This window comes from Pithys albifrons, chromosome 1 (genome assembly GCF_047495875.1).
Source record: "Pithys albifrons albifrons isolate INPA30051 chromosome 1, PitAlb_v1, whole genome shotgun sequence".
NCBI lineage: Eukaryota > Metazoa > Chordata > Aves > Passeriformes > Thamnophilidae > Pithys > Pithys albifrons.
In genome coordinates this window covers 68904668-68927678 of record NC_092458.1, presented here as the reverse complement: position 1 = coordinate 68927678, position 23011 = coordinate 68904668, and the positions used below count along the sequence as shown (strand labels likewise).

The 23011-nt window shown below is 43.3% G+C and overlaps 1 long non-coding RNA gene across 1 annotated transcript in view; it reads right to left on the bottom strand.

Moving 5' to 3' along the window:
• Positions 1 to 23011, bottom strand: part of LOC139671358 (uncharacterized) — a 37155-nt gene that overhangs the window by 6383 nt on the left and 7761 nt on the right. The window contains exons 3-4 of the long non-coding RNA XR_011697721.1: positions 4283 to 4408; positions 999 to 1146 (exon numbers count right to left, since the gene is read on the bottom strand). This is a non-coding gene — a long non-coding RNA (uncharacterized lncRNA). The remainder of the gene's footprint in view (positions 1 to 998; positions 1147 to 4282; positions 4409 to 23011) is intronic.

Genomic DNA, 23011 nt, shown 5'->3' with positions numbered 1-23011 from the left:
AAGTTGAGGTACAACGAACTCCATAAAAGCTCTGCTAAGAGGATGTTGTTACACACTGAAATAACCACTGGCATTTTCTGTTTCTTGAAATCAGCCTGCTTGTTTCCAAGCTGAACATCTCCTGCTTGTTTCAACCTCTGTAGCAGCTAGGCTGCTGCTTGGCATAGAAAGGAAGCTGCTGTCTTTTGGTTTGTTGTACTGCACTAGGAGTTTCCTTGGGAAGGAAGGGACTACCTTTCTTGTTCCAGGACCACATGAAGGAGTTCATGCTTGACTTGAGTAGAGTTTGCACCTCTTATCATTCCCACTCAGCTGATATTCTGTGCACTTAATTAATGTTTCTATTTTTATGGCCTTATTATCTATCTGAAAACTGCAATGCTGATGTATGCCTGAAGACTGTTCTGAGCAGACTGGTGTTCTCCTCCTGGACTGTCTTTGTTTTGGTACATATACACAAAGGTACACTGGTAGAAGCATCTTATAGCCCTCCTTCTCTGTAAGAAAAACGGGCAGGCTTGGTTCGATTAAGGCAGGATACTCATCTCAGGAGTATCCTGCCTCTTCTGTTGCAGCATCACAGAAAACAGGCCATGTTCTTATTTGTCGACAACTCTCTTTGCTATATAAATTTGGTGGCTGTGACATGTTAAATAACTCCCCCAACTAGATGAACAACAGGCTTCACACTACATGTGAACCAGTTTATTTTCAGTTCCTCTCTTTCAGTGCTTAAATAAACAATTAAAAATCACCCAAGGTACTGTTGAGTTGAAACTTTGAATTCAAAGCCATGTTACTTGTAGTCATAGTTTCAGTTGAGATAATAGTCAGGTAAGTGCTCCACAGCTCATGAAGTAGCGTACAGCTGAACACCCATTTCTTTCTTGATGGAAAATGTGGTTTGTTCACAGAAATGTAGTTTTGGAGATCATATTCAGCTGTTACATGGATATGCAAAGCCTCTAATGCACTGTAGCAGTGCTTTTACTACACACCTTCTGCAGATGCCTGTTAAAGCTTCCTCTCAGCTGCTGCTGCCTGGCTCCAGGGTTAACTTCCACTGAGGCAAAGTTCTCGCTCAGGCAGACTGAGGCACTTGTCTGTGCTGCAGAGGAGGTCTCTCTGAAATGGGAAATGATGTCCCTGCAGGATGAAGAGAGAGGCAGCAAAGAAAGATGTGAAAAAACCAAGATTCATCTAAGAAGGGGCACAAGGAAGTTCCTGGTTTTGCCAGGGGGAAATTAGCCCAGTCTGAAAGCAGGGACAGAGACATCCATATCACAGAAATACAAATGCCTCTGTTTCTTCTCCCTGCTTTGCTTGTGTGCTGCCCCTCTTCCCCAAGTACACTCTCTCTTCTTCACTTTCCAGCTATCAGAGTTGAAGTGACTGATGCTTCTTAGCAACTTTAGAAGGTCATACCTTGCCCACCTTCGATGAGTGAGCCATCTCAAGAGTTAATTCTATAATGCAAATGACACTAAAGATTCAGATGAGAGAAGAGGGCTTGTTTAGGGTTAGGGGACCGTTCCTCCACATTCTGAGGTCTGTGACAGCATTGCTGTTGACATAAGTGGGTACTGCAGGGCCTGGTTTGCCGAGGTGTGTGCTGGGCTATGGTGGTGACAACAAAGGTGTCTGCTGAGCAAGGGCCATGCCTGGTGCCAGGAGATGTCTGCATTTCTTCTTTCTAAAATTCCCAGGTAGCCACAGAGAGCTACTGAAGGTGCAGTCAATTGGTTCCTAACTTTTCTTTACATAAATGGGTTTAGAGCTAAGCTGTGGCTTGAAGGAAATTAAAATCTGTACGATCCCTATAACTGATGAAACTAAGGAATCAGGCTGAATAGTGACATGAGGGAGAATACCCTTGAAGCCTTGAGGTTTTCCTCTCTTCCATTGTGCTGCTCCTCACAGACATGAATCAACATGTCCCAACAGTGTGCCCAGGTGGCCAAGAAGGCCAATGGGATCCTGTCCTGTACCAAAAATAGCCTGGCCAGCAGGACCAGGGAAGTGATTCTTCCCCTGTACTCTGCGTTGGTGAGGCCACACCTTGAGAATTGTGTTCAGTTCTGGGGCCCTCAGTTCAGGAAAGATATTGAGGTGCTGGAGCGGGTCCAGAGAAGAGCAACAAGGCTGGTGAAGGGGCTGGAGCGCAAGTCCTATGGGGAGAGGCTGAGGGAGCTGGGATTGTTTAGTCTGGAGATGAGGAGGCTCAGAGGTGACCTCATCACTGTCTAGAGCTGCCTGAAGGGAAGTTCTAGCCAGGTGCGGGCTGGTCTCTTCTCCCAGGCACTCAGCAATAGGACAAGGGGGCATGGGCTCAGGCTCTGCCAGGAGAAATTTAAGTTGGAGATCAGAAAAAAATTCTTTGCAGAGATAGTAATCAGGCATTGGAATGGCCTGCCCAGAGAGGTGGTGGATTCACCATCCCTGGAGGTTTTTAACCTGAGATTGGATGTGGCACTGAGTGCCATGATCTAGTAAATGGACTGGAGTCGGACCAAGGGTTGGACTTAATGATCTCGGAGGTCTTTTCCAATCCAATGATTCTATGATTTTTGAAGAGGTATTCCTTGCTAGAGTCATGCTTATTCACTGGTTTGTCTCCAACAGCCAGTTAGGATTTATTATTAGAGCTATAGCCTGCTGCAGAAATAAGTATTGTAGCATGAAAACAACATTGTGAGCATCATATAGAATAACACTAACAAGAGAGTAAGATACATATGCTTTTAGATTGGCCTAAATCAAGAATCCAACACACAAAGTAGAGCAACTTTGTAACCTCAGGCTTCTTCTAAAACTACTGGACCTGATGCTTGTCTCTGTGGGCAGCAGCAGGCAGGGTGCACAGTGCCTGATGGGGCACACACCCTGGCCTTAACATATCCCTCCTGGTATGTTAGAGGTAGGGGCTGTGGTACAGGAGGAAGAACCCCCTCTCCCAGCCTCTGTGCACTCAAACAGTGGCACTGGTGAGCAGGACAAAAGCCATTCCAATGCTGGCATCAATCCCTGAGCTGTCTCTCAGCAAAAGCTCCCTGAATTACAGAATTAACATCTGGTTTAAAAACGAGCTTTTCTCCCAGAGTTATGATTGATCAAGATAAATGGGAAAATTTATGTCCCAGTGTTATTTTTTTCAAGCTATCAGGCAAGTCCACAGATCGCTGAGGTTTTTCCTCTTTTCTTTGTATTTTGCCCTTCCTAGTAAAAACCACATGCAATTGCCTGCTCCATCCCTCCTCGAGGAGGTCATTGGTTTTGAGAGGACAAGATGGGGACATCTCCAAAAAGCGTGAAAACACAAAAGTAATTCTCACTTTGTGACAAAGAAGTTCTACAACAGTTTTGGAAATAAGCTGCACAAACCATATCAATGCAAGCAAAACTGAAACAGTAGCCAATGAACCAATATTTCAATTTGTGTTGTAATTTTTGGACAAAAATGTCCATCTCTCACTCCTTTAAGTAATTGGAAAAGTGACTTAAACAGCAAGCAGTAAAATGCATAGCTACTTAATAGTGACCAGAAACAGAAAACTGGCAGTGGCTCTGCCAGTTGGACCCTTCTGTTTCAGCTCACTAAGTAGCTATTTTATTTATAGTCTTGGAAGCCCTTTGGCGTCCCCTTGTTTTATTTTCTGCTCCTATCTTGGTTCAAGTCTCATCATCCCTGTACTTCAGGTAGCTGTAGAATGTTCATCTGCCCTTGCAGGTCATTTGTTGTAACTATATCAGTAATTCTCTAGGTTAGACCTCTGTTTCTTGCTATCCCTCTTGAACTGCATGTGGTGCAAAACTGGGCACAGCATTTCCTGTTTTTTGCACACTGCAGACTTGCCCTATCTCTTTTATTAAAAATAAAGAGGCTGCAATGAGCAAAGTTCTTTTTATACCATGAGATGCAATAATTGAACCGTCTTCCTTGTCCCTGCTTTAAAGTATTAGGTTAGAACATCATGTCTAGTTATTTAAGCATATCCAAAGATGGAGATCTGCTGGAAGTGCTTGGTTGACAGGACTAAATCTCTGCACTCACTGCAGAGTGTGATGTAGCAGAGTGTGATGTAGCATAGTATGATGCAGCAGAGTGTGCTCTTTCTGGCTTCTTCAGAAGAAAGTGACCTTCAGTAGCAAAATCCTTTCTCTGAAGCAAAACCCCCATAAATTTTGTATGTTAATTACTCTGCATCTAGCAGGTTTGGTTTTAGTTTGCGTTCAGGACAACACACATTTGAGTAGAAGCAGTTGACAGAGTGTCCATACTTACCCTGAAAACTGGACCAGGGGAATTTTAGGGGAATTTTTCCTATTTTGTTTCAAATGCCTTGGCTTTACTGGAGTTTTTGAACTGCCAGTTTTTGGATTGACTCGTCTGAATTGCATGAAGAGGTGGCTGAAAAGCAAAGTACAGAGAAATAGGTCAAAATGTAATTTCCCTTCATGTGACATTTATTGCTTTTGTGCTACAGAAACTTGCTTGCTCCACATTGCAGTTAGTGGGGAGGCAGTAGCTGTGAGCCTGGACATGCGGCACCGAGGTGGGCAGTGCTGCAGTCCAACAAGATGGGCAACGCTGCTGTTCTCAGAGCTTGCCTGTGTGAAATGGGCTCATCTCTATGCAGGGAAGCCTGCGGCTTGAGGCCAGCATGCAAAGTGGTCCTTGACACCCAGCCCCTCTGAACCAGCAGTATCTGAGGTGCTGGAGAACCACAGAGGCAGAGCCAGGAGCTTCAGCAGTGAGAATGCAGATGGGGCATCTCAGGGATACTGGGAAGGATCCTGCAGGCTCGAAAGATGGCCTTCAGCTCGGCTCCTGCTTAGGGCACCCTTTGCTTGCCTTTCTTTTTCCACTAAAAAGTACCTACCTAGGCTGACAATTTGGTCACAAAATTCAAACATTATGACAGCTGCCAGGTATAACACTAAGTCTTGTCTAATATGCCAGCTTTGATTTTCTTTGCTGCTGCAGTGAGTAAGGAGAAGTGGAGCTCCTGACCCCAGGAAAGACCAGCAGTGTTAGTCAGGATTTGGCTGAGCAAGTTCCCTGTGGTTAGGTAGTTGCCATTCTGTAAACTCAACTTCCTCGCCTACTGGGTTATTAAAAAAGGCAAAGAAACCATACAGTTCTGCTGCTATAGCTACTGTGTGCTTTCAGCATTTCTCATCCTTCCCAAAGAGATTTTTCTTCTCTCTAATTCCTAACTAAGACAAATACAGAAAGATACTCAATGGGCAGTGTTGTTCCTAACCAATGTGCAGCTTATTGAGCAACCTGAGCAAGCTCAGACTCTGTTTAGTTTTGTTGATTAGGCCAGAGATTGTCATAATTGTCTGTCTCAGACAGCAGTGACCTCCTGACCAGGCTTTAGCAAATAAAATACCACAAATACATTCTGAAAAATGTGAACATAATACTCATGAGGGACTATTAATGTGTACAGAAACTATACAGGCTGCAAATACACCTTCATCCTGACCTACAACATTCCTCTTACTTTAGTCCTAATGGAGATGACCAGTTATGGTTTTATGACATAGATTATGGGTAAGCGCCTGCTGCTGTTTTGTGCCAATCAGAGTTCTTGCCGTTGGCTTCAGCAAGATCTGAATTTCTCTTTTTTTGTACCTAAAAAGAGGTAAACAAATTGCTCTACCAACCAGTTTAATTATAAACATACACAATGGTCACTGTTATTTCAAAGCAGGGCATATTTTCTTTGAACTTGACACACTGAATCCAAAAACATGTACAATGGATGTGGAAAAAATCCAAACTCTTTTCTAAGGACTTTGTTCAGCAACCAGGATTACTTTTTATCAGATTTTTTAACATTTTAAGACCCTGTAATTTGAAAAGACTACTTCTCAGAGGCATAGCAATCCTCACTTGCTATTAGTGGAAGAAAAATAACAATCAAAATCTTTTGTGAGAAAACTTCAGCTCAGCTAGAGAGTTCAAGAGGTAAGTCCTGTCTGAAAAGTATATTTTGGATATGTAACATTTGGACAATATTCAGGTTAGACATCCTCAGTAAGACTGGAGTCTGAGCTCATGGAAGGCCATGCATGCTACTTTCATTTTCCATACCTTTTTCTTCCACGGGGAAAAACAAGATGAGGAAACTGAAAGGGGGATTTTGTAAGTTCCTGCAACCCACAAGGAAGTCTAAAGGACTGAGTTGCAAAATGTTAAATTGTATTGTTATTCTTATTATGGCAGACCAGAAAGAGCAAATTTGTGAGTTATTGTCTGATGTGACATTACTTTAAAACTGAAGGAAATAGGAGGTGGCATTTCCCCCTCACAGGCTGAACAGTCACGTTAAGGTGGAAACCACGTGAATGTGGCTGCAATGTATCTGATGTGTCCTACTTTGATGTGATTTCATTTGCAAAAAGGGAAATGCAGGGAGCTGATACTTGCATATCTGGAGACTGAGTTGCACAAAGGACTCAGTACTACAAAGAGTTCATTCCTACCTAGTCCATACTGAGTCTGATTTCTCATATTTTCCATTTGACCTTATTTTCCATTCTCCTTATTGTTAGTATAGATATGATATTTCCTGTATGAGATCTTCAGGTTTTACCCTTTTTCACCTACAATCTCTAGCTAGATGGACAGAAAGATGGACATCCTGATATCAATGACTCTGCATCCAGAGCTATGCTAACAACACTGGGATATCCCCCAGGGGAGGGGCAGCACTATGGCTCTCCTGAATCTATTCACCCCTTAGTTGTTTGACCTTTCCAGTGCTAATGTTCCCCATGAGTATCTGTCCCCAAACCACCAGTAAGAGCTATGCTTTCAAGAGAAGTGGCCACAGGTCACTGTTTCTAAGAACACCACACTTGCAAATTCCTAGAACACTTTTGCTCTGTGTAAGTAAGCTGGGAACATTGTTTTGCTAGACAGAGTATGCGAATAACCACCCAGTGCCCATTTACTCAAGTCCTTTGGAATGTGAATAGATTTGCAGCACGGGGCTGAGTACTTCTGTTTGTTAACTTAGTGGAAACCACTTGTCATAGGAACATGTTCAAATCATGATGCAGGCGTTTGAAATTCATAGTGGTGGGGAATCCAGCTGCTCAAAGGAACCATGAAACCAAACTTGTTTGTTTGTTTGTTTTTCACTTTTGTTCACTAGAAAAAAAATTCTAGAAAGTCAATGCTGCAAGTTTTTAATTTCTGCTCTGATAAAACATCCTGAAGATTACTTGTCCTGCTGTACCAAAATATTTCTAGCCCAGACAGGTCATGAAATGCTGAGCCACAAAATGCAGGAGGTACCTAATTGATCAAAATAACTTCTCAATATTTTTGCCATGTTACACTTTGACAAATATCAACAATATTCAGAAATTTAGAGAGGTGGATATTCAGAAAGCTGCTATATTTCTTCTCCCTCCAAACCCCAGTGGTCTCATTGAGCCCCTGAACCTATCTGTGATAATGGTCACTTAAGAGCAGGTATGGCCAGAGGTTTCATGTTCAGCTTCCTTCAGGTTCATAGTAACCTGTGTTTTTGGGTTTGGCTGGCATAGGGACACAAAACAGGACAAATAGGAATGTTTGTAATTGCAGTTTTGTGAACTATCAATTTTCATAATGATAAAATTCAGCACCAAGTAAAATCCACTTTAATGTATTACCTTCCTTTGTCACTTTAAAGTAGGACTATTCCCAGTTTGCTTGAAGCTTTCAGCTCCCGTTCTTGGTTTAACCCAGTTTTAGCTGCCACAGCAGATGACTGACCATCAGGCTTTTACTTCTCAGAGTTTCAGAGTGCAGCCTTGAAAATGTATAGAGACCTGAAGGAGGAGGAAGAATGACGAGGCTGGAGCAGCGTGGGGGTAAATCTACTAGTTCATGAACTGCTGGTGAAAGTGAACCCTTTTGTTCCCTAAAGGAAAAGGATTTAATTTTGCATCAACATACTTATAGCTGATAGAGATCTTCAGGGTTTCCTATGATCTAATTTTTTTCTTTAAATTTCAAACAAAAGTGCATATAGTTCCATGAGCTTTTAGGTGTGTTTTTTATGTGACCTTCAGTATTCTGGGTCATGATCTTCCAGAAAACTGTTTTTTTATAAAATTTTGGATTTTAATTTTTTTTAACTAGATATAACAATAACTTCATACACAAGTGAATTGATTTCATTATAATTCAAAAAGGAAATGAAAGCCCAGTGTAGGAATGGTGTTCTGATGGGGCTGGTCAGATGAGAAATTTGAGGTTACAGAAATAGGAGTAAGAAAATTATCTGCTCCTTTCTTTTTCTCACTGACTTACCCTTTGTCTGCATGAGACTAGGGAAATTGGAATAATGTGAGAAACCTGTCAATCTGTAGGGTGTCCTGTACTAAACATTGGTTAACACTGAAGAAGGTTGTCTGCAGTACTGAATGAACAGAGTGGGACGATAAGAGTAAGAAAACATGAACATTTCCTATCTTGCTTTTCTCCAGAAATGGGTTTCAGGATAAATTTGGAGTGAGCCTTAGGGTTATCTTTGTGGCCAAGTATATCAGAAGCTATTGCATTGGCTTTTAGACATTTTTATAGAAGTGTTTCTAAGCAGTTGTATAAAGGAACAGAGCAACATGTTGTCTTGAGATGGAAAGGGGGTAGAAGTCCCTCTGTCACTGGTGTCAGCTGTGAGTTTGGACAACCCCTGTGGATAAAAGTGGCTCAGCTGAACAACCTCTGTGCTGCTGCTACTCTTCTTTGGACATGTTTTCCCCTCTCCGCAGCTCTCTTTCAGAAATAATTACAGAAAGGAAACTAAGATGAGTGTGTGCTTCTGCAGGCTCAGCTCAGTGTGGTGTTATACATCATTCCCTTCTTGCTTATGTACTGAACTGTCAGTGTAAGTAGTGTGTTGTTTTTATATTTAGAAACTAATGAATTATCTGAGTGGCAGTTTGTCTGGCACGTGGTTTGCTATCTTTCTTTGTCCAGCTTTGTGTGATTTAATTTTAAGAGGCAGCATTTTCCACCTTCAAAAGAACATCTCTGCAATGGTTTCCCCAATTCCCATTTATTAGAGGTTTTTATTGAAGAAAAGGTTCCTGCTCATTGTGCACAGCTTGCAGAGTACAGGCTTCCTTTATTGCCTTAAAAATGTCAGATTGACTCCACAGAAGCTGACACAGCATCCAGAGTGTTGAGCCTGTACCAAGCTGTGGTACTGCTGTCCCTTTTGCAGTCAATACTGAGGTATTGAGAACTTCATTACAGCTCCAATAAACACAGCCATTGGCAAAAGACAGGTGAGCAATGAAATACAGACAATATTTTTTGAATTGATAACCTGGAAGAAGCCTAATTGCTCCTGGTGGATGTAACAAGGTGCAATTCAAGCTTAAAGTGAGAGCGAAGTGACTTTTGCTTTACAGATTGTCAAAACAACAGGAGCTACCAAAGAGGCTTAAGATCCCTGTTGGACTGGTGAGAAGGGGCTGCCCAGGAAGCTTATGTGGACAAACCTATGTGACAGTGGCTGCCTGTATAGGACAGAGAAAGGAAACTGGAGGGGCATTGTTGGAGAAGGGGGTCAAGGGCTGTGGGTGAGTGGGGAAGCCTTTGAGGTATTTTGGGGTGCCTTGGGGGATGGAATAATTACCGGGTCAGTGAGCAAAGAAACCATCTCCTGAGGTTTGTGTACTGCTGGGTTCAGGGCAGAAGGGCTTTATGTGCAGTCTTTGGATAAACAGGACTGCAGCAAAAATTAAATATTGTTTGCATCATTCTCTTCCCAATGGAAACAACATGTAGGACACTGAAACTCGAGTAGTTACTCTAGTTGCAAAAAGTCTGTCTTCTAAGGAACAGTAGAGGGAAAGGGGATAGTCAGAGATGGCAAATTATTTAGAAATGGGGTGTGAAGCAGAAATAACTGGTGAAACTTCAGGAGAGGAAGGGTTTTTTTTTCTCCAATAACTGTTCACCATTGTCTTGGGTAAAACTGTACTCAGAGGAGGACTGGGACCAAGCTAGGGATAGAGGATATTTCAGTGAGGCAATTTTCCAAACAGAGATGCAATTACTGGGAGACATTTGTAAGTTTGTAAGAAGACATGATGTCCAGCCCTCAATCAGAGCATATTCCTTCCAAAATTAAATATATGGCCTGTCACAGAGAAAATGTGGCTGGCATTGTCATTATCGAGGACAATGCAGCTTTTGGAAACAACTTTGGAAATATTTGGAATTAACGTGTGTGGGTGCAGGTCCACAGGGTGCACACCTCAAAACAGCTCCACCCACTGTGCCAGGCATTGTGGAGAAGGCAGCACTGGGTTCTGCATTCTGCCAGACTGGAGTGGGTTTCACCCATGCAGCAGCAAAGCTCAGCAGAGCTGCAGTACAGCAAGGAGGAGGCTGCACCATCAGCGAGAGGCAAACAAAGGGAATAATCCACTTGTGAGTAACCTAGCTGACTTCCAGTCAATATGCCTGGCGCCCATCTCATTTTTGCGTGGTGTAGGGCATTTTTGGCCACAGCGTGGTGAGTTAAAATACTATCCTCCTGAAGTGCTGGATGTGCTGAGCCTGCTGTGGGGGCTGAGATGCTGCAAGCCAGGCTGGACTGCTAGAGCTTCCCAGAAAGGTGGTAGCTGACAGCAGGCAGCACTACCAAATGTTTTTTCTCAGCCTTTAATAAAACTGTGAGATTCCTTTTACAGCTGTGCAGTCCTGGAGTAGCTTGAGACTTGCATGAATTTACACGATGGCAGAGTTTGTCCCTGGGCGTATAGGAGGGGGAAACTGTTAGCATTCTTGTATGAAGAATATGACCAGAGACAGCTGGCAACCTATTTCTGGTACTCACCACTTTGGTTTCTCAGATGACATCTGAGAGCACCTACCACCAGCATTTAATTCTCATTAGTACATTCTTGACAATTTTTGTAGCTTGCATGATGTGTGAATTCTGTACCTCTTTTCCTTCTCTACGCATTAGGGAAAAAAAATCCTCACCAAAGACACTCATCCAACTGCTTTCCTCAGCCTTGAGATTCCCACTGCTGTGTGCTTTGGTTTGCATGCAGCCATTGCTGCCTTTAAATAGACAGTGTAAGACTACTCCACCCTCCCCTTCCTTTGTTTCTCTGCCCTAAACATAAAGAAGTGAGGAATGAGCCAAAAACTGCCTCTTATGTCACAATATATAAAGAATTTGTGGCACCAGTCAATAAACTAAAAAATCTTGAACACTATGATTTAAAGTAGTATAAAAGGGATGTCTGAAGTTTACCAGTATATGATCGAGGGGAAAAAATAGGAGCGAGGTGGTTCATGTTGTCTGCTTCAGGCTATGTCAGGCTTCAAACTGAGATACAAATCAGCCTGTTTCAGGCAGGTACCTCCAGGGCATGCTTCAAGTGAGGTGGAGACATTTTCTGGAGGACAGCCTTTCTTTGGAGAAAAGGATGGAGACAGCAGTCTATGCCAGCTTTCTGAGGAGGAGGAGGAGGGGAGGAGAGTCTCGGTTAATGGATGGTATCCCTGGTGATTTCTACCTGCACTGAGATGGAGGAAGGCAGCTTGTCCTGGCAATGAAAGGTCACATAACTGTGGTGGGGAGGAGGAGATGGAGAACCCTCCAGATTGAGAGGGAGAGTAATGTTCAAGTGGGTTGTGAATAACTGTGAGCTGGATGGAAGCACCTATCTAAAAATGGACTGAATGTACCACCAGTGCATGAAGGTTACCTGGATTTCAGAAATGAACAGTTTTACTCTCTTGCTTTTGCTGTTCTTTGTGAGGACTGTGCTTTCTGTGTTTCTGCTAATTCTATTTTATGCTTTTCCTTTAGGCTTTCCCTAAATTCAGCTTTAATCTTGGAAAAGAGAGAGGAAAAATTCATTTTGATTCAAATGTGAGTTTGTGAGAGAAAGAAGACGTGCAAATCTTTTAAATCCACAAGTCTAGATAGATATTTCCATTTTTCAGCAGTTTCTTATACTGAGCCTGCCTTTAGGCTGAAGTCCTCACATCTTGGAAACAAACAGGACAGTATCAAACTTTCATCTTACATTGAAGAGGAACACCTGGTAGCATAGGATAAAGATAATGTGTTTCTATCAAACAGTAGACTGAGTTTCTTCTTACAGTTTTGTGACTATTTTTGGTCTCTGACTAAAAGAAAAAAGGAAATTACTTTTTTATTACAGCAGAGAATCAGTAGGGAAATGGTTGGTATAAAAATGGATTTAAAAACATAAAAAGTCACTCTGGTACATGGCAAGAAGAAAAGCAAGCTGCCCTCATGTCTATCAAGTTTCCCTCCTACTTCTGTCCTCTAAGGTCAGCCATCCTTACAACAGAGACATGGCCTACCCCATAGGAGTGGAACTTGGTTTTAGATCTTTCAGAGCAAGATCGTGCCCTTTGCAGCAGCTTTAGTTATCCTGGATACACTGAGCTCTGTCGCAGCACTAAATGGGGCTGCTGGCTGAGGACTTTGGAGCTGTGTGCAGGCATCCCTGGCCTCCCCACTGGACACTTGCTGCCTGAGGTGGGCCCTTGTGTCTTCCCTGGCATCTATGATGAAGATCTCAGGCTGCTTGAGCAAGGCGGCTGACTCAGTCTCCTGTCTCACGGAGACACTTTCCCCACCTGCTCCTGGATGCCTCTGTGTGGGAGTGTGTTTGGGGGAAATTCCTGGGCTCCAAAACAGCATGGCAAAACTATTTACAGTGACTAAAATGGTGCTAGTTTCCTCGCTCCCTAGTTTTCTGCAAATACAGAAGTGATGGCGCATACCTCCCCCAACAAGCAGAAGAAGCAGCACTCATCCGGGTGCTGATGGTTGTGGGGTGCAGTGCCCCGAGCAGCACAGCACCCAGTGCCTGAGAGCTCTGTGGGGAGCTCTACAGGGAGACTGCTGCTGTTTGGCTCTGTCCTGGCATGGCTATGGGATGAGTGAGCTGGGATGGAAGGCAGGACATGGATGGGAGCAAGGGGCCCACAGCAGCAAGTTGGAAGCTGCTGCTGCAGGAAGAGTAGGACTAATGGCACCACTCGAGCTGGCAGGAGTTAATCCAGAAGAATGGACACTGAGAGCTCCAGAGCCTCATTTTCACAGCTTGCTGTGGTCTGTCCTCAGGGCCAGGTTTCACACTGTGCTAGTCTTTTGTCAGAGCTTTCTACAGTGCAGGATAATGACTGACCTCTATTTCTGGTCACAAGAATACTTGTGAGTGTCTTGGAAAACAGATACAATTAGGGCCAGAGCAGAGGAGTCAGAGACAATCCAGCCATTCCCTTGGGGTGTGTTGCTATATGACACCTAATCTGGCCTCCTTAAAGGGCTTCATGCACAGCTGGACTCTCTGCAGTGGTTCACGCCCACACACCAACCCCAGTGGTCTCAGACCTTTGGCAGTGCCTTTGCTGGGAACCACTGTGTGTTGCTCAGAGAGGAAAAGTAGGCTCCCAGTCCCAGGGTGAGCCCAATGCCATGCACATCTAATTCCTTCTGCTGGAGAAGGAAACTTGATGAAGGGCCATATATGGACATCAGTGTCATTTGCAGGACAAGGTTCTGGCGTGCATTTCTGATTTGCTTACACTCGTCCTGTGTTTAAGCCTCAGACTGCAGATGACCACTGTATGATAAGTATCTTAGGCTGGTTTGGAGTCTGAACACATATAGTTATTTTTGCACAGTCTCCATCAAGATGCAAATCAAACTCCGATTTTTGAGCCGAGAGGTTAGAGGATGAGCAATTCTAGCTTCTGAGAGGAGAGCTGTGTCTTCTCCCAGACCCTAGTGCCAGGCTTGCAGAGGAGGGGGCAGAAGATACACTGCATAGAGTTTTTGAAGTTATTCCGGGGGAAAATAAAAGCCAGGAAGCACACAGTAGGTGTAATCCCAAACCAGGAGGGAGGTGAACTGTCTAACCCCAGCAGGTGCTTTCTGTCAAGCTTTCATGGAAGGAGTGTGGTGGTGTGCCTGGAGCAACAGTAATTAAGACTCTGTGGACAAGATAGGAAAACAACCACTGGGTTTAATAAGCTTGGACTGCCTAGCTGCCCACAGGACAATGTCCCTGCCCTGAAACTCCCCATGGGGCCATGGCAAGGGTGCCAGCCCTTGAGAGATGTCTGCTTTGGTGACAGGGACTGGTGTGTTCCCATGATGCCTCATGCCTCCTCTACACCTTTGGAACAACCCAGAGGTTTTAAACCTGTCCCCTCAGGTGAGCTCCTAAACACTGGAACAACATCTCAGCTTACCCTCCCAGCCCAGCAGGGTTATCATCCCATGAATACATTTTCCCTCTTTCACACAGCAAGTGTAAGTCCTGCTTTCAAACAACTCCCAGGCTTGGGTAAACCCAAAATTTAAAAGGAAAACCACAAAATTAGCCTATAATTTTCTAATGATACCAATATTGCAAATATTGCAGAACCAGGCCCGTCCTACCCCTGTTTGAACTCTGTAAATGGCTCCCCCACTGTTCTCCCTTCCAACATGTGTCCTGCTCTGTATCTAATCCCACTATGTTGCACAAGGTGTTTTCTAACATCCAAAGTATCTTTTACTGTTCTGAATACTCTTATCAGCATGTTAGTGTAAGCAGTAAATCTGGTTAGGCAAACAAACACTTTTTCACATTAAGTTGTACTTCATAGCTGACTAAAAATTCACCATCTCCTACCAACAAAATGCTGAGCTGGAACCATCTCAGGCTTTTCCAGCACACCTTCTGAATATTTACATCTGGAGAGTACACAGTGTTTGCAAGAAGTCATGTTTATTTATCCAAGAACACTTCCACAGAAAAGCTTCTTTATGACTAGCTGTACGTTTTCCTTTGCCAGTTTATTGATCTTTTACAATGCATTTTGTTTGGCAAAAACGATAGCATTGATCTTAACCTGCCAGGTGTAATACGTTTTGTTAACTTCTTTCCTTTCAAGTAAAATATTTTGGGTGTCAGAAGGCCCCCCAGTCACTGGGAAGAGGGTTTGAATCCAGTGCAGCTCAGTAGTAAGCCAATACTGCTGTCTGATGATGCTTGCTTTGCTAAGTGGCTGTAGGAAAATGCTGGGAACTCACTTTTTAGCACACTCTCAGTGATCCCACTAGCACTTTCAAGCTCTCCTAACAGTTTTTATCCTTAGGCCAATGAGGCTATGCAGCTGCATGTCCTGCTGCTCAGGTGGTCCTGTCAGGTGCTGCCAGCTCAGGGCTGGTTGGGCAACAGGCACACAGAGCTGCTGCCTCTTCCCTGGTTAATGGGACAGCTTTCAATCCCCTGGCTGCCTAGTCTGGCATTTCCTCAGAACTAAGTATATTTGTCCAAGAGCACTTCCACAGAAAAGCTCCTTTATGTTTTGGTACATGTCTTTCCTGCCAGCATCCTGACCTTTAGCACTCACCCGCAGGTTTGCCTCAAAGGAGTTCATTTCAGCAGAGTCCTCGCTGATCTGCACAGAGGCTGGTGGGCTCCTACCTGGGGATGGACCACTGTGTGCAGAGCCAAGGACCACTGTGTCCACTAAGCAAAGCCAAACTGCTCAGAAGTGAGGAATGATGAAAGAAGGGACACAGGCAGACTGCAGATGTTGATCAACGCCCCTCTCCTTAAATTGCATGGGCAAAGAGTCTTTAATTCAGTTCTTGGTGTGAATTGCGGTTACCTTCAAGTTTGAGTTAGTTAAAGGAGTTTTCATGCAGAGCTATTTATCTGTGCAGGAAAAGATTTGAGATAAAGACCTGAATTTCTGTTTAATTATTCCAAAGTTTCATATTAAGTAGCACAGGAGTAGAAACTGAATCTGGCTTTCAATCCTTTGGACATCCCTAAGCCTAAGTTGCAGAGTCAGAACCACTGTTCTTCAGCCCAGCGAATAACTGGACCTTGTAGCTTGCAGTGGCTGAAGGAAACAGGGCTGGAAAGTGGTATTTCAGATGTCTGCACATGAAGCACTCACTGTGCCACTGTTGGTATCTCTAAGTCCAAGATGGGACCTGAGGATGGGAGGACTGTGCATGAATGCCTAGAGAACCAGGTTCACAGTGAGACCTGGTTGAGATGGTGAAGTGGAAATCACTGAGCATCAACAGGGAGGACCAAGTATAAAATCCACAAGGGTAAATGAGAAGAGCACAAAGCACCACAAGATAAAGTACTACGTGATTTTCCTTTTTCAAAAGGCAAGGAAGCCATGTAGAAAAATTCAGTAGAAAAATTAAGGTTACATAATTGAGAAATGGAAAGATGAAACCTATTGTGGGCCACCATTTATTGGGGTCACCCTTTATTGGGGTCCCCTTACCCCAAGCAAGGGCGCAACATGAATGATGGTCAGAAGAGCTCAGACACAGCAGGCATCAGAAGGCTTTGATCAGAAGGCTTACAAGAGTTTATTCAAGATAGTTTCACAGACAGTTTCCTCATAGCTCATAGACTATAGTAGTTAGTAATAGTAGTAGTAGTAGAAGTAGTAGATCATAGCAGTAGTAGATCTATTCTCAGTAACATCCATACCTTTTATATCCTCTCACATCCAACATGTCATGACATTATTGGCTAGCCCATTCACCTCACATACATAGAAGCATCTCATTGGTCACAGAACCCCCCACACAATACAGGTAGCTCTCTTCTCTTTAAGGGAGAACTCTAAACTGCTTTCCTTAAGGGAGGCACTCAGAGTCACCCCTACAGAAACCTGTTAAAACAATATATACTCCTGAGCAACCCAATTTAGTGAAAGGTGTCCTTGCCCATGGCAGGGGTGTTGGAACTAGATGATTTTAAGGTCCCTTCCAACTCAAACCATCCTATGATTCCGTGAGGAGCATGACAATGGGCAATTAATAATTTGAAAGGCTTCACCTGAAAGCTTTAAATCAAGACTAGAAACCTCAATATACTACCTCTAGTCTCCTTAGGAAGATATTGCTTTTAACTGAGGAACTATCAGGGTAAATTCTGCACTAAGCTTTATGCAGGGACTCCAGCTAGATGTCCAGAGCACTAGAGCTGGGTTACTTTGGCATGGTCTGGGAATTCCATACACTGACATGAGCTAATACCTGAGCCTGACTTCCCCTCTGCTTCTAGATGAAAGGAAAGGGTGCAAAAAGAGCAGAAGCAGCAATGAATGCTGGAAAAGCAGTGAGGAGGTAGAGGCATCTTGGGAACTTGGCTATGCTTTGTGCTGAGTCTCCTCCCTTGGTTTATGCAATCAGGACCTAAATCTGAATGTCAAGGACAGGACATTCTGACCGTGGGCACCCGTGTCTGCAGAAGAGCAGTATACTTTGAGGACCTACATGTGTGCAGAGGGTACCAAGATGATGTCAATAAGTCACTGCAGTAGCCAAAGTATATAAATGTCGTTAACCTACCAGTGGAGGAAGGTAAGAGTACCACAGTTCTCTGTATCCTGTTTCCCCCAAAATTTTTCCCTATAGCTGATAAAGTAATACTTCTATTTTCAAAAGTTCTGGCGTCTGATTTCAGTATTTGCAGTTCTTCCTTTGAGAATACTGGAGCAAAACTGGTGAGCCATCAGGTAAGTGTGACTAACACGTATGCACTCTATGTCTGCTCCTAACTAATCAAAATTTAATTTTAGTGAGGGAACAGCCCTGGACTTGAGCCCTTCAGGGATATGCAGAGGCAGGGAGTAGGTGTTCATCCAGCCAGGACAATCATAACAGTCCAGCCTGACTTTTAAACCATGTAAAACCTCCAAAGTGCAAAGCAACATAGAAAGTTCACTGAGAGTTGATGGTATTCAGCACCTCCCAGGTCTGGGCTGTCAAAGAGTGATTTTAATAGCACATTAAGTATGAGATGCTGGAACATGATCAAGACCTAACACAAGGAAGTAGCTTTTAATTAACAAGTTCCACATGCTATGTATGAAAAGTAACAGCCATTAAAATTTATTGGAGTAAAGTTACATATCAAAAACCCCTTCAGTGCTGAGTTTAACTGCTTTAATTTAAAAAGAACATTTCTACATCAAGGTGGCACTAAAGAAAATTTGCTTAAGTTTGATTTTTATACTACTAAAAAGGATTTAACAGCTTAGAATACATGCTTTACTTCACACCACACAACTGGTGAAAATTGGATTAATTATACTGCTTTCAGCAATCTTACTGCCATAAACCATGAATAATTCAGACTCTTAGGGTTTGTTTTGTTTATTTCCAACAAAATACTCTAGAATGCTAAAATAACATGTAAGCAAACATTTAAATTTTTATGCTGAGTTTCAGCCAACAAAAACTTTATTTAGAATGGATTTAGCTGTGTTTGGATCCTGAAATTCTAGAAAGTTTCATCAAAAGCAATAGTATAAACTAGAATCTTGAAGAGGTAGTTTGATTTGATTTAGCTGAAGTTTTTGAGCTAACACATGTTATATCATTGCTGCAATAAATACTAGAGAGGCGAAGTCAGGTTCAACTGCATCCTCACAGTACTGTTGTCTTTCAATTCCTTATAGCTTTGGCGTGTTACTTTATTGGGCAAGAAGATACCTTTTCATGTTCTTACAGTGCTCTGCTGCTACTGCTGAAGGACTAGAATTGGCTAGTGGATCAGATGATGGGATGTGCATATTTTGAAGTCCTGTTCACAAATTAGATCACAATCTGTGATCTAATTTGTGTATGGTTTCGTACATTTTTCAGCAGATTTTAACTGTTGGACAAAAGCTTATTTAGAATTTGTGTTTAAAAATGAAATAGAATGGAATGAGAAAGGAATAGACAGAGATACAAACAACCTCTGAGGTCACTGAATCCAGTCTTCACTACTGAAGGAAACCATAGTACAGGGTCCCCTTCAGAGGGGTTTAATAAGTCTTCACAAGGCTTTCTTGACTCTGCAGGGCCTTTGATACTGAATTCAGACTAATTGTATGGCATGTAAATTCCTGATCGAAAGGGAAAGGAGGAAAAAAATTTTAAGTCCATGCTGACTGAAGTTAGTATTTACTGAATAGTGGAAACCGTCATTCCACCCACTAAAATGTGATTAACTGAGCTTACTCTGTTGCCCAGGACAGCCAAAGACATGAGCTGCTTTGCCGGCTCGTGTTGTGCACAGATGACCAGGCACCATCCCTCGAGTGCAGCCGTGTTGCCCACATGCCTGTGATAGGGGGTTGTGGTTCAGCCTCCTGTCTGCTGCTCCTGCATTGTCTGTCCCCAGCACTCCCAAACCACCACAAGACCCATAAACATCATCAAATACAAGCAAATATTGTCTTTTTTTGGCTGGAATTCTGAAGCTTTTGATTTAGAATATTCTAGCTTTTCTCCGTAATCAACAGGGGACCAGGCTGCTTTATGAAAGTGATGGCTGAAAGACTGCTGTGTAAGATCTACTCTTTGTGTCAGGAGCTTGCTGGCACACCAGGCAGCTCCCTGTGGGCAGAGAAGTTCTTGCATATGATTTTTCTCACACTGTTTTGTATCCCCATGCCAGCATGGGCATAAGATATATTCTGCTTCTATGTCCCTGCTACAGCATCATTGGCTCTTGTGCCACTGCACACTGGCTCACTGCACCCAGGTCACGGGAGGATTCTTTAACTGACATCTTGTTTGTACAAGGCAAACTGCCTTTCTGCAGATCCACTCTCTAGCTTTAACATATGCTCTGATGATCACTTGTTTGAATGCTGAACACTTCATGGTTTCCTAACTCTTGCTCCTTCCTGGGCACTTTTCCAGAGCCCCACAAATGCCGGGCTGCTGTGGATGCTGCAGGGTCCCTTGCCATGTGCACAAGCAGGAGTCTCAATGTTACTTCACAAGATCACTGGGATCTGAGGTTCTCACCTCCAGCTTGATAAGGTCTTCAGAATTAGTATTAGCTTCAGCAATTTAATTTTCTACCCTAAGAATTAGGCTTTGAAGTCTCTTGTGCCCATGCCTTGCACACTCATGTGAGCCCACCAGCACCCCTTGTGTAGCCACCCCTTGGCTCCCTCCTCTCTCCCTTCTACCCCTGGTGGTCAGGCCCACCTCTCTGCCATGCCAGCTGTCTGGATTAGTTGCACTCTCTCTCCTCACACCTCACCAACTCCCCATCTGTTTTTCAGCTACAGCTTAAATCCCTTTTGATCTGATCCCAAATCTCTGACTTCTACAGGAGCCTGCACACTGACTGTTCTTGGGGGCAGGTCCCTTCCTCATTCACTCCTGCTCCCTGGCTCCAGGTGATGTTAGCCTGTGGTGCTTACTACCGCAATATTGAAATTTTCCTTGTCAAGGTCTGGATCCTTCAATGTTATGGGAACCATGGTTTTCATCCTGAAGAGTGCACACATAGATGCATTTTTGGGAGGCCTATTAATTTAGTTGAAATCAAGACTGAGCTTAGGGTTTGTCTGGAGAGCATCCAAAACATATAGCACATTGCAGAGTTGACCCTTTCTATACTAAACAGTTCTATAGGCGTGCTATAATGCACAATATACCAAGCACATAGGGAGCATTGATCCTCTCATTTAATTTAAAAAGCATTTTGTTCACCCTAGCAGTTATTTAATGCCATTATCTATTTATTCAATTTAGTTAACTTAATGCACCATGATTTAGACAACATATTTGGACTGGAGACAGAGACCATCATGTTAATTGAAACTGCAACACGGTTCAGTTATTGTGTAGTCATGAGAACTTAATTGTGTGATCAGAAACCGTTACTTACTGCTGATGACTCTTTTGTATCCCAAACACTGGCATTGATTGTAAACCAAAAGGCCAAAAATTATACATAAGAACAATCTTCATAGCTTAATCTGTCTTCTGGATCTTGAAAAGTAGTAACACAGAATGCCCTGTTCACCAAACATTTCTCAAGGCAGTGTTCTTCACCCATGGATGAAGTGATTAACCATCATATATATGAACAGTTTGGTTATACACTTTCCAAATATGTACTTCAAAGTGTCTCTGTTTTCATGGTGTTATGATAGATAAAGCAGGTATACACGAGATACATCTACTTCCTCAAACACAAATACAAAAGGCCAGAGTACATACACTGCAATTACAGGATAAGCAGAGAGACGTTAATGTAAACTGTTACTGAGGAATGTGTGTTTGGGCAACTGAGTCTCCCTTTTTATGTGCAGGAGCCAAGCAGAGAAAAGGATCAAGGAAAGCTTGCAGGTGAGCACAGAAATCAGCAAAATAGAAAAGCAGTATCTGGGAGTTATCTGAAACACCTAATCCACATAAGAAATTACTGTACCCATCTTTTCTTAATAGGTTGATAAATGGAATGGGGTACATTACACCAGCAAGGAAACCAATATCCTTGGTGAAGAATTGCAAATATATAGAAAAGAGAACGAATGGTAATTATCACTTGATGTAAACCAAAGGAGAAAGCCGAGCTTCAGGCACTACCATTAAGCCTGCTTTTAAGGTTTGATTTTGCAAAGCACTGAATATCCTCAGCTCCCGCTGAAACCAAAAGAAGTTGAATGTCTTCTGCAAGAAGTGGAGTCAGCAGTCCTAGATGATTTATTGTATTCAAAATACTGAAGGTTATTTTGTGACTTTAGAGGTAAGTTTTAGAAAGATCTGGAAGTAAGATCAAAATCCCGTGTAAGAAAAAAAGCAAGCTATGACATTGGAATAATGAGAGCCTCAAAGGGGCTAGGAAGGAGAGGGTGAGTTACCAAGCACCTGGTTAAATAATGGCTCACAGAAGCCCCTCTGTGAGGTGCCGGGCCTCCTTCCATCCTCAAAAAAGGCAGGAAACAGGCAGATTTGTGGTGACATTGTCTCAAGGAGGTGGACAGGTGCCACCCATCCCTGCTCCCTAGAGCAAGATCTGCTCCTCTGTTCTGTCCAGAAAGGTGTGTGTGTAGGTGCTATGTATCTGCACGTATTAGAGTTTGCAGGAGGTCTCACCCAGAAAACAGACAAATGAATTTTAGTGAAGCTGGAAGCAGCCCCCAGTGCTTTGCATGATTCCCTGTACTCCCCTATTGTATTCAGTTTCACGTTTTACTGTTCCACCAGGAACAAGCTGGCACTAACAGAAGGAAAACAGGAACTGGCAATGATGTGCTCATGTAGGGAACCAGAGGAAAACGGGTGCAAGGCCTTGCTGGGGTACCTGGAAGCCTTCCAGATGTGGCCCTTCTCGTTGCCAGCTTCACCTGTCCTCTGACTTTCATCACAGTCATCAAACAAGGCACAACTGCCTCTCACTGAGATACCTAATCCAGCTGAGTACCAGGACTAACATACCACCCGAGGCACAAAACCTCAGGCTTGTATGTGCTCTTTTGCCAGCTCTGAAGGTGCAGACCTTTTGTGTCCTGCTCAGTGTGAAGGCTTTACCATGGATGGAAAGTATACAACCTCTACTCAGCTGCTGCTACCATGATGTCTGGTGCAAGCCTGATCTTGGCTTATAAGTAATTTTCCTTCATTCTCCTTTGGCACTGGAAAACTCCAGCCATTATAAAATTAGTTTTTCCCTATAAGGCATTGCTAGAAAGACTGAAGGGAGACCAGAGACCTTTTATTTCCCAGCTGTGTTGCACTGCCTGGATCTGACTGCCCCAGCTGCAGTGCTTCCTTTCTGTGTTCCCCCTTCTTCACAGTCTCTTCAGCTCATCCAGCCTCTGATCCTGGAGCTTCTTGTACAGAAGAAACACTGAGCTGACCCCAAGAAAAAAAAGAAACAAAGGGTCTTCTGCTGCTGTCAGTGGTCACTGAACAGTCACACCAGGAGTTCTTGGAGTTTTTCTAGTTGGAGGGTAAATCATCTCCGCTCTCTGATACACACACCGCTCCCACACACTTGAGTTTCCTCAAGTCTCATAAGGTTCCAGCAGATCCAAGCTGGATCCAAGAAAACTGGTAGGTACAGAAGTACTGAGTTTAGCATCTGGAAAGCAGTGTAGCTTGGCTGGCTACTGTTTGTTAATGAGTCCTGTCCCTCTCCAAGATTCATTAACTTGACCAGAACT